Consider the following 13253-nt stretch of genomic DNA (forward strand, 5'->3'; position numbering starts at 1 on the left):
GTGTCTGTTATTGTGTCCATTCAGAATAGTAAATATTGTCACTGTCACTGTCATCCCACTACTCATCGATTTGTTCGAGCAGGCACCAGTAACGTCTCTCATTGAGAGACTTACTATTACTGTTTTTGGCATATCCATAGCTTGCCAGGCTCTGCCGCTGGGGCTCGATACTCTCCGTAGCTTGCCGGGCTCTCCGAGAGGGGCGGACAAATCAAACTCGGGTCGGCCACGTGAAAGGCAAATGCCCAACCGCTGTGCTACACTCCAGCCAGGTAAATATTAGGAAGCAGAATTAAAGATATTTATTAAGTTACAGGTCTAAGCTGTTTTGCCTTCATGGGCTGCAGGGGGTCAGAGGGCTTGAAAAAACATGTTGATTGCCCTTCCCAGAGGAAGGCATGGTTAGAGAGAGTAGGAGGACGGAGTTGAGAGTAAAAAGACTTAGAGAGTTGGAGAAAGGAAGAGTGGGAACTGTGGGCAAAGCGAGAGACAGAGTTAGCGAGCAAGAGTTGGAGAGAGTTGAGGGTGAGTTGGGGAGAGAGTTGTGGCCAGAGGTGAAGAGATTTGTGGAGAGAGTTTGGGAGAGACGAGAATGGAATAAATGGCAACTAATCACCAACCAGCTTGGCCTTTGCTCCTTCTTCATCTGCCTGTTGCAATGGCCATCCATTGGGGGAGCAGTTCAAGAGCACCAACGTGGGTGGTGAGAGAGAGCCGCCCAGAGAGCCTGCAAACACCCTTTACTGTGTAATCCCTCATGGCTCACCGGGGCAAAACGAGTTTACACAGCTCCATGTTGAGGTGTTTACACAGCCCCAAGCTAAAAGGGAGCTTTTACACAGCTCTGAGGGAGGGGATTACACACATATTGTGAGGGGGCGGGGTGGAGCTATACTGGGATTCTTGGTGGTGGAATATGAGCACTGGTGAAGGGATGGGTATTCGAGCATTGTATAACTGAGATTTAAACCTGAAAACTTTGTAACTTTGTAACTTTCCACAATAAAAAATTAAAAAAAAAAGAAAATTACGTATTAAAAAATGGACTGTTAAATGTTTAATTCATCTATCTATTTTATGAAAGTATGATTACCTTCATTTCACCGATACTGCTTGTTTGGGGGTCACACCCAATGGGGCTCACGACGTAGCTTTGGCTCTGCACTCAGGAATCACTACGGGTGGACTCAGAGGTCTACATGGCATGCCAGGTTCTGCTGCATGAAAAGAAAATGCCCTGCCTGCTACACTAGCTCTCTAGCCCCAAATTTGCTGCCTTTTTCAGAGGATCTTGTGTTTGGCAATCTCTGATGACAGAAAGGATTTCACTGCCTTGATGTAATCTGGGTGACCCTAAGAACTTTTGAAATCAGGCTGGCTACATGCCTACCTGCATGAAGGCAAGGCTCACAGATACATGTTGTAGGATGACAAAAATACCTTTCCATCAAAGCAGAGCTTGTGTATAGTTCTTTGTCCTGATAAGTCAAAGCGTGCTCTAGAAACTTTAAGATATTTCATTTTTTGTAAAGAAGTAGTGCTCTGCAAAATTACCACTTATATATTATTGTTAACAATTATATTTAAACAAAAAATTTTTAAATACTTGTGCACAAGGTGCAAGTGTCATAACTTTGCTCAACTTCTGTTGTTTCCTACAGGGAGGAAAAATATGCCTCCCTGAGAAAGTCATCATGTACCTCGTAGTGTAAAACTTTTGGATAAAGGTAAGTAGGTGTAAGTCATAGGCACTTGACTTACATGAATAATATGTCAGACTATGTAGAATAAAAATGATGTATCAGGGTTTGAAATTCCAATTCTGCAACCTAACGTGTATTTATCTATCTTGGTATTCTCATTTGTATATCATCATATTACACGCTAGGTTTGCCCATAAAATTCACACCTACAATATCTTTGGCTCTGTGTCTTGCCCAATGGAGGTAGTTTCAAATACTATAAATATTAATGAAAAGAACTCACTTTAATTAACTCTTAGACCCATAAAATGTTTTTTGCTAGGCTATCAATAATTCTATGATTTTGATCAAAGAGAAAAAAGAGTAAGAATTATTAAATTTTTTATTATAAAACCTAGTGGTGAAGATAAACACATGCAGTATATTATTTCAGCCTCACAATGACTCTAGGAGTGCGAATGCTAAAGATGAAGAAGCAGAGGAAGTTAAATATATTAGTTAAGAACACACAAGTAGGAAGAAGTGGACTTAGAATTTGAACAGAGCTTGACTCTATGGTCGCCTCTGTGCAAGAACAAATACTTGCAAAGCACCTGCTAGAAGTCACTGCCTTAATAATTCAAGATAGGTTCTTATTCTCACTTTTTTTTTCTTAATGTATTCTATAAAATAAACACAAGTATTCTCTCACATCACCAAGACAATATCTTAGGAGTGAAAAATTTATACCTGGAAACTCAGAATAGAATCTCATTTCTATTATTTATATGGGTTGTTGAAAGCTCTCATCAAGAAATTGCTCCCACTTCTGGGGCCAGAGATAGAGTATATAGGTTTTGACGTATGCACAAGCCCCGGAAGCTGGTTTGATCCCCAGCAGCATCTATGGTTCCCGGAGCATGGCCAGGAGTACCCCTTGAGCCACAGAGTTAGGAATAAGCATTAAACACAGCCAGTGTGACCTAAAAACAAACAACAAAAGCAGTTGTTTCCACTACTCCATTTAAATAGGAAAAATTGACATGATTTATTGTTTATGTTTAGAAAATGTCCTAGTATTTAGCCAGGCTGAAGGGTTTTGGTGGGGAACAAGAGGAAAGGAAGGAAGAGGACCATCAGGTAAATCTATGCCTCACAAATGGAACTTTCATTAGCAGCTAAAAATGCTTCAGGAAAGCACTGTGGTGCAAAAGGGAAACAAGTGGACAGACAGCTTTATACAAATCTGCTTTTTTCCTAAGAGAGGCATCCTGTGGGTGATCCCAAAGGAATCCACTTTCCTGCTTGGTTTCCCATGGAAGGGAAGGAAGACCTGACAAACAGCTCTTAGGTTTGCTCAGCTGTGAGATTTCCATTAAGCAAACAGAAGTTTGCCTGGGCACACTGTGTGTTTGCACAGGCTGTAGTGGCATCTTTCAGCCCCCACCATTGTCTGGAAAGCCCTCAAAAGTCCCTAGTCTATAATAAAGTAAATAGCGTGCAGAGTCATTACTGTCAAGCTGTTTTTATATGGCAGCCTATGAATGTCACCAGTTGAATTAAATTTCAACAAGACCAAACACTATGCATGACAGTGAAATCTGTTCTCAGCCTTGTTGGAACATTAAGCACTTTCTGCAGGACACTTTTCACCAAACTGTAAAAATTGATGATAGAGTACAGGTAGAGAGAAATAACTCTCTGAGTTTTATTGGGAAACTTTTCCAAACTAGAAATGATAGAACGTGTTCCACAAAGAATTCATATTAAGGATGATATCTGTAACAGGCAATTATTTCTAGGGTTTGGCTTTTCAAAACCACTTGCTCACACATTCATTTGCTTGTAACAAGTTTCATTAGAACTCTCCCATTTGCTCATTAGAAAACTGCTGTTCAAAATGGTTCAATGATTCTCTTTCTATTTTTCATCTAGTGAATGATAGAAAAAAGGTAATTGTGCCTAAGGCCTATAGCCTTTCTATTACTTTATTCTCTTACTCGTTCTTTGCTACTCAAACCATGACCCATGGAGTACCAGCATTTCGGTCACCTGGGTCCTTGTTAGAATGAAAGAATCTCAGACCTCACCCAACCTACCGAGTCCAAATTGTACTGTAAATAAGTTGTTCAGTTAACATTAAAGTTTAAAAAGCACTATACCAGGACTCAGATCTGATAGTATTTTCCTTTTGTCCTTCTATAATTGAATAATGTGTTAACATGAAATACATTGAAAACACACCTCAAATGCCAAAAGGACAGCTGAGATTATACTATTTCTTAAGACAATTGTAAGAGCTTAATAGTCTAAAATGTCATCTTATTTTAAATTCCATTTTTGGTATAAATACAGTGAAAGCTGCAATTGCAGATACACAGATCTGGACAAGGAAATGATCTCATAGATATCACCTGTTTGGTTAGCAATGTCCCTTTTCATTAACGTGGCTGATTGTAGGGAGAAGCCATTTGAAACCTGAGCCAGATATCCCATTAGGGGATTTCTAGTTGATGCAAACTTTTAAATTAAATGTCAATGCCAAGTAAATGCTTGTGAAATTGTAGTGCACCCGCCATATGGTGAGCCTTTAAACAATGGATTATATTTGATGGTCCTAAGATAAATTATCTATTGGAAATCAATGATGTGTCCAATAGCTTTGCTGATAACCAGTTAAATGAGCTCAGATAAGCCATTTAAATTCCTTGATTTTTTTTTCTATCCTGCAATGTTAAATCAGGTAATCTCTATGCAACTCATCTAAGATTCAGCACAAAATTAGAATTTTAAGAGTTACTGAAGATTTATAGTCTGGAAGAACAAAGTGAATTCACATACAAATGCTATCTTTCCCCTCTGAATTCCTTTGTGAATAGAATCCTCTCTATCCTTCATTAATTGCACTTAAACAACTCTTTCCTTTCTAATCCCTAGCATGAAAGAGCTTCTAAAATCTCAGCAATGTAGTCCAGCTCAGCAACCACATGAAGTATGTATGAATGCTAAGAGTTGCTGAAGCACTCTAAGGAATTCTAAGTATTATCAGAAGATCAGATGCTGTTAAGATAAATGGCTTAGAAGGATAACCTGTTGCTAAAATTAAATAATAACAGAGACCTGGATCTAGTGACAAAATCAATTTATTACAATTACTGATTTAGTGATAAAATCAATTTAAACTTTTGGTATTAATATTCTTTTAAAGTAAGCCCCTGGAGAGTGATTTATATCAATTTCAGAGAAATGAACCACTCAGAATTAGGTTTGAGAAATTTCTTCCCAAATATCTGAGTTTCCTGTTCAAACTTGGGCAATCTGTAAACAAATATTTGAGATGAGGATGAGAATTTTGAAAGAGAAAGAGGTTGCCTAACTAGTTGTGATATCTGTGAGGTCACCAGAATCCTAAAGGTCGAAATCTGTGTCTGGGATTTTGATTAAAGTTTGTGTGTGTGTGTGTGTCTGTGTGTGTGTGTTGGGGGGCAGCATTGGGGGAGATAAGTAGGAAAAGGATTCTGAAAAAAAAAACCCACTAATCTTCAGATCTGGGTTCTATTCTTCTACCCCTCTCAGAGAGCCCCACAAGCTACCAAGAGTATCTCGCCCTCACAGCAGAGCCTAGCAGGCTACCTGTAACATATTTGATATGCCAAAAACAGCAACAACAAGTTTCACATGGAGACGTTACTGGTGCCCGCTCAATGAGCAATGGGATGACAGTGACTATAATCTGTTAATGGAGTGAAATCTTCAGAGTTTGAGAACAATATATTAAAGAATGTTCAATAATATTTAACTTCTCCTGCACCTGTGCCAGGCTGTTTTCACTGGGGCTCCCTTGGAGGGGGGCGGATTGAGTGTCCCTCCCCACCCCAGCAGAGCCCCAGCAGCTGAAAACCTCCAGAACCCAATCGTAGCCATGCTCAAGGACACTCTCCACATGCTCGGACAAGTCTCACACATGAAGGAACTGGCAGAGGAACCCAGGTGTGCGGGACCAGTGACTGAGATCTCCAAGTCTGCTTGGGGGCTGGGCCTCCTCTACCCAGATCCCCAATTTTCCAGTAGCTTGGCAGTCACACCCACAAACTGCCCCCAGCATCATGTAATCTCATCAACAGCTAAAATCCAGAGACCATAAAACAAAGCTCCCAGAAGAGAGCGATGCAGAATCTTTCACGGCAGAGCTTGGCAAGCTACCTGTGGCGTATTCAATATGCTAAAAACAGTAACAATAATGGGCCTCATTCCCCTGACCCTGAATGTGACAGGGACGAATGGAGATTTACTGGTGCCTGCTTGAGCAAATTGATGAGCAATGGGATGACAGTGGTACAGTGAATCTTCAGAGTTTGAGAACAGTATATTAAAGAATGTATATTAAAGAATGGACTGGAGTGATAGCACAGTGGTTAGGGTGTTTGCCTTGCATGCGGCCAACCGAGGTTCGATTCCTCTGCCCCTCTTGGAGAGCCCGGCAAGCTACCAAGAGTAATATGCCAAAAACAGTAACAACAAATCACAAAATGGAGGCTTTACTGGTGCCCGCTCGAGCAAACTGATGAGCAACAGGATGACGGTGATGGCAGTGACAGTGACTGACAATATTAAAGAATAATATTTAACTTCTCAGTTGCAAAGCTGCTTTAATTTTCCTTCAATTATGCTTCAATTATGGTTGTAGGTTCTGGCCCTGTCTTCATTTTAGTGAGTTGAATGGAGTGAGAGGCCGGAATGTGGAGCATGGATGGAAGAGAATAGTAAGTCTAGAAGGATCCATGGGAATTGGTTAGCATCCTAGAGGTCAAGGTTATAGAAGATTTTCAACCCTTCTTGGGTTCTCCATTTCTAAGAGTTCAGGAGAGCTCTAGGGGTCTGTTGAAAGGTCTTTTAAAGGTCTTAAAAGTCTTTTAAGGAACGCAGACTAAATAGAGCAGAATGACTATACAGCTATTTGCCACTAGAAAAAAGAATACACAGATATCTCATGACTTACAAGAGTCCTAAATGTCATTCTTCCAACATCTGATTATTTGCTTTTTTATGGACCTGCAGTAAAAAGGATATTTTATATTGTATACCAGTATATAGGCATACATATATGTAAAACTGAAGAACATAACCATGTGGCAGTACCATTCCTTATTTGATGTAAAGTAATTTGAAATTTCTCTAATAAACAACACTCTATTTTGTAGTGAAGGAAATAGATGCTAACTCATGGAATAATCACAATTTAGCCAGACTCTGGGGAAAGAAAAGATGGGTGATTCTTCTCATGGATAATCCCAGTTTCTGCATTTGGCAGCTGTTTTTTGTCAACAAATGATCCTTCCTGCACTGTCAATCTCTCTGAAGTCCTTTGCTATCTTCTGGTCTGGCTGAAAATATTCTGTTGCCAATGCTTCAAAGCATAAAAGCTTGTCAGTCAGCTGTTCTCAGAGAAATGATAAAGACAAAACCCCTCTTTCCGTGTTGCTAGTGAGTTTTAGTCAGCAAAGCAGAAATCATACCAGAATTTTTTACAAAGAGAATGGGATAGTAGTACTTGATTAAATGTTTTCTAGAGCAGATTCTGAGACTGTAAGATTATATTACAAAAGTAAGTAGAAAAAGAGAAGTCTTCTCCAAATAAATGATTCCCTTCATCCCAACCTCATTCTTGTCACTCTGATCATAATAATCAAATAAGGTAGTTAATATGGTAGGAGTCTCAAGACCAGTTCTTAGGTAACTTATTTGCAGTTCATTTTGATAGTCTAACACTATGCTTTGAATGTGCAAGTACCTAACACGTTCACACTCTGAAGCTTTACAGTCTTCAGAATAATCTAGAAGTGTTTGAGACATCATAAGATCAGCTATCAGGGATAAAGTGAGTGAAGTCTTCTTACCCTGGAGAATTCTTTTCATACTCTTAGGAATTTTTATGCATTCACAGGAAGTGTGTGAAACAAGAAGGGCAGGATCCAAGGAATTATAAAACCACAGAAATTTATTTTTACTGATAGAGTATTGTAGAGGCACTGGCATTCCTTCCTTAGCTCTCATCACAGCATATTATTTTTCCCTAATAAAGGAAAGTTCCAGCATAACTCATCTAACTTGCAACTATATGCACCAAGGACCATATTTGAGGTTTCACAGGACACAAAAAGGGTTTTATAGTGAACGTGGATGGTTAGGTCCCAATATGTCTGGATATACCTATCTTATTCCTTGTCAATAGCTCATGAACAATGAATCAATAGCATTTTGAGAAACAGCTCTGAAACCACCCCCGGACATTTCCAAAGTAAGGTGTGATAGCTCCTCGAGTATAACAGCATATGAGGAAACATTTGGATACCCATATGAAGGTCCTGTATGTGTTAAAAATAAGGGTGTAGTAGGGGCTAGAGCGATAGCACAGAGGGTAGGGCATTTGCCTTGCATGTGGCCGACCCAGGTTTGATTCCCAGCATCCCATATGGTCTCCTGAGCACTGCCTGGAGTAATTCCTGAGTGCAGAGCCAGGAGTAACCCCTTTGCATCACTGGGTGTGACCCAAAAAGCAAAAAGAAAAAGAAAAAAAATAAGGGTGTAGTAGAAAACCTTCTCCAATAGGAAATCATATTCTGGAAGATGTAAGGAATAGTGGCGTAATTTTAGCTTTACATCATTTTCCCCTATTGTATTTTCCTGGAAAATATTTGAGGTTGGGGGGATGTTTTTTATAGCTCAAGTGGAATTCAATAAAGAAGGGCCAAATAAAGGAGCACTAGTATGTTTCTTACCCAAAGAAATAAATTCTACACACTCTTCTTATGGGAAGGACAATCTGTTAACATACTGCTGAATGAATAAATTACCATTGGCTTCAAACATATGGGCTGGAGAATAGAACAGTAGATAGGACGTTTGCCTTGAGGACTTGATCCTCGGCATCTCCTATGATCCCCAACCACCTCCAGGAGTAACCCCTGAGCATCACTGGGTTTGACCCAAAAAGCTAAAAAAAATGCGAAGGCTCAATTAGGTGGCTCAAAATCAAGGCATTTTACCCTTCTCTTTAGTTTGACTAATTCTTGAGTGTTCATCATGATCACTTAGAAGCTTATTAGACACACACATTGTGATGTTTCTTATTTAGTAGGTCTGGGATATTGTCCAGGAATGACATTTTAGATAAGTTCCAGGGTTACATTGATACTACTAGTTTTGAATCACTCTTTAAACATGATCATCATATGAACATAATTAATTTTTTTATTTCTCTTTCTTACAAGAGTAGAAAAGGTTTTATGGAGACATACTGTTACCTGTCACACTTTCCATCAAGTATAAATAGCCTTCCATCACTGCCTAAAGAACTCTTTGACTCCACACACCAACCCTAGCCTGAAACATCAGTTCTATCATCAGCCCTTGGGTTTGTTTGCATTGAATGTTGGTTTGTTTCTTTTACACCATCTGTATGTGATCCAAACTATTATTTGCCTCTTGATCTGGTTTATTTCAAGCCAAAGACCACTAATATGGTTACCTCCTTATGAATCACCCGTGAACTCTAGTTATTTATTGCCAAAAATTAATACTTTTACCTAACTTTCAAGACTATTTAAATTGACTCATTTCTTTCTATTCCTTCTAAATTCTTCTCACACTCATTTTCCTTCCCAGAACATTGTTACCTCTCAATACTGTCACCATTTCCAAGCTGTGTCTCCTTCCACTTTCCTTGTCTGAAACTAGTTAAGGGTGAGTGGCACGACTTGGGTGATAAAGCAGATTCTTTGTATATGGAAAGGCCAGCATCACATGGCCTTGTATCATGTATCATAGCCAATTGTAGCTCTGTTGTGCTCCAGTTCTACTTGATGTGGCCCCAAATGTCCCTTGAGTGTATTCAGGTGTGTATTTTATTAATTATAAAAAGAATAATGAAATAACTATAACAAGTAATACATAAACTCTCTTTCCCCATTGAGCAGAAAGGCTGGTTTTGTTTCACCATTTAACAGTTTTCTCCTACCTATTATAAAGTTCTCTTAATTTCCTTTTTAGAAATTCTATAACCTGCATGGATACCTACTTGATACAGAACAGTGTGTCTCCCAGTGCAGAGTCCACAAGGAAATGTAGAGAAAAGAAAAAGGAGTATGTTCTGCATTGATCTGATGCCATTAAGTAATTCAGGTAAGACATACACTTCAGTAGTTTTGTAGTTTTTAAGTTTTAGTTGAAATCTAATTTCAAACCTTAACTAAATTGGTTCGTAGGAAAAGTGAAAGCACTCATTTTAGAACTCTTTTCTTCTTATAGGCTCACACCTGCATCCAGGAGTTTTTTGCTGTAAAAGGACAGCAGGACACATATAATATATACCGTAGCTGGTCCCCTCAGGCACTGGCATTCTTATTATCAAAGCCCACAGGTGTTAGTCTCTTTTTCCCTTATAAACTTGATGTAGGTGTGTCATTCCTGAAGTAAGAAACCACACTCTAATCCCTGCCTCCAGGATGTCCAGATTTTTCCTTGTGTAACTATCATTATAACATCCCATTTATGGCTAAAAATCTCTGTTCCATTCATCATAGTAGATGCATAGTAGAGTGTTAATTTAGATATGTTTTTAAATATTGTATGTACGTGATTGGATATTATCCTTCTATAAAATGGTAACCAGTAAACATATTAATATTAATGATTAATGATAAAAATACTGATAATAATAATGAACTTTTAAAATGTTATTGGCAGAGTGGCTACTTTAAAACAGGAAGTACTATACACTGATCATCTACTCAACTGCTGTATAACATCTGCTGTGGCCAAGGAAGGTGTTGGAATTTTGCAACGAGGAGGTAATGTGATAAAAATCTTTATTATCTTGTAAAAACAATACTTTAAAATAGATATTCACATATGCATTACATTTTATGCCAGGATATATGATATAAATATAGATAAAGATGTTTAGAAATATACTTAAGCATGCTAATAGTACTAACATTTGAGTGTTGGAATTCGAATTGACATTTTTCTTCATCCATTTTTGCTTTAATTTTAGGAAACTGTACAATGAGCACATATGGCTAGTATAAGATAAACATGCTTTGCCTTGATGTTAAGACACAGTTGATATAAGGCTACCATAAAAAAGATTTTTTCTCAGTTTTTAAAGTAACTCTTACTTTATAACTGCAAATTTTTGCATCTCAACCAAGTGTTTAAGTTTTTTCTTAGAGAAGACAAATTCTGAATAATGTATATGTGTCATTATTTAAATATGTTAATAATAATAAGTATACATGCCATTAAAATGGAGCACAAAGTACAATCACTTGCAAAAGTTGTAAACTCACACCAAAAATGAATATGTTTAAATACTCATGTTCATCACCACTGTTCATAGACCTATCCAAAGTAAAGAACAAATAATGATACAAAAATGACATCATCAGCTAGTTTACATTTCATTTATTCATAATATTATTCTATGGCATTGCATATGGGTATTGCAACAACTAATGGCATATTACTTTTAGTCACTGAGATCGTTAAAAAAGAATCTCATTAGTTTTTATTTATGAAAAAAGTGTGTTGAACATAGAAGAAAAATATTTTTAAGGGTGATGGTGGACAACTTTTCTTTTTTTCCCCCCAAAGAAGACCTGAGGGAAGGATTCCAATCAAATGGTTTTCTGGGAGTTTAAGGAAAAAGCAGGCAAGTAAGGAGAAAAGAGATGGAACGTGTTATTTGGCCACCTTCATGGGGGCAACTGGACCTTCATTCTGTAAAAAATATTGGGGAATAGAAAACACTAAAATTGGAATTGTTTTCTTCAAGTGCTACAGGAACCTGGGTAAGTTAGCTACTCCAGAAAGTTTTGGTTGTTACTGTGTCCAGGGACTACACATTTCTTAGTATTTTCTGGCTTAATAATAATATTTACATAAAGATTGTGGTTCTGTGAAGAGTTTATTTCTTTGTCTGTTTCTCACATTTAAGATACATACATACCTGGTCTGGTCAAATTTGCATGTGCTGAAAGGTTTGAGGGATACTTTTTGAGCTTCAGCAATCTTATAACAGGTTCATACAGTCATCACCTCTGCCTTATAGAAAATAGCAAATGCCCTTCATAACACTTACAAACATGTATTAAACCACTAATCTCTCAATTTCCGCCTTTTGATTTTCTGTTCCCTTGCTTAATCATTATCATTCCTAGTTTTCTCTCTTATAGTCTGCTTCAGTTGCCTTGCAACTACTTGTGATAATAAAGAGACAAAATGTCTTTGCAGAAAAAATCTCAGAGGACATGCTTAGATTGGACATTCTATTTTCATATTTTCAAGAGTAGTTTCTGCACTATTAATCTCTAATTGTTTAACAGAAGCTCAAACCATCATGAAGTTCATTAACATGCTGACTTTTCTTCTCTGAAACTGCCATAGACTGGTGAATGCCCAAACCCATGTTATTAGTGTACTGGAACTATAAATCTTCAGTGCAAGTGGTATTCTATATTCATTAAACTGTAGGATTTGCACATTATGTGCAGTTGCAGTGGTCACATAGTCTTCATTGAACTTAAGATCTAGCAGTTGTCAATACCATCAATTGACAAGTCTCTTAAATCAGGAGTAACTATCATACTGGGCAGGAGGAAATCAACCTGGTTTACATATAAAGCATGCCATTTGCGATTTGAGGCAGCTAGTCACAGGAAAACTAATTTCTTCCTCTTAGAAAATACTATAAAAATCATCATTATCATCTTCCAGCCATATATTTTGGGTGTTATAGAAAATTAGTTTATATATATGTATATGTACTATATATATAATACACTTATCAGGATTTCAAAATTGGTAAAATTGTGGAGAATTGTGCATCTTAGAACAAAACGTGGGCGCGGGGAGTTATAGAAATACAATCAATTTGACAGTGCATAATAGAAGTTTCTTTGGAATTATAATTATCTGTGAATTGTTTTAATAACCCAGAGTAAAATACTCAGTGTGAGTATGGGTGGATATCAACACCTCAGAGGTGGGATGCAGAAATAATTATTCTGTGTAAGAGCATATGAAATATGAACTCCTGAGCAATGCAGACCAGATGGATTGAGGAGTAATGCTGAAAGCTTCAGAAGGAAAGGAGTGTAACAGATGATGAGATGCAGGGAATGATTTTTATGATAGAATTCTACCTTGGGAGAGTAATATCCATTTCTTTCTTGTTAAGTTGCTGTTGTTAACAGAAAAAAAATCCCTGTTTCTGTTTCGAAGTTAGGCAATCCTACCTTAGTTCCGAAAACCCCACAAATCTCATCAGTGTTTCACTGTATTAGTGTCATCCCATTGGCTCATCAATTTGCTTGAGCGGGCACCAGTAATGTCTCCATTGTGAGACTTATTGTTACTGTTTTTGGCATATTGAATATGCCACGGGGAGCTTGCCAGGATATATGTGCTTATGGATATATGTGCATACATGTGTGTGTACTTAGAGGAAATGAGGGTAGAGAAAGAGAATGAGAAAGCAAGTAAATTCACATATCACGCTTTTTCGTCTGA

Source organism: Sorex araneus, chromosome 4, assembly GCF_027595985.1.
Source record: "Sorex araneus isolate mSorAra2 chromosome 4, mSorAra2.pri, whole genome shotgun sequence".
Classification (NCBI taxonomy): Eukaryota; Metazoa; Chordata; class Mammalia; order Eulipotyphla; family Soricidae; genus Sorex; species Sorex araneus.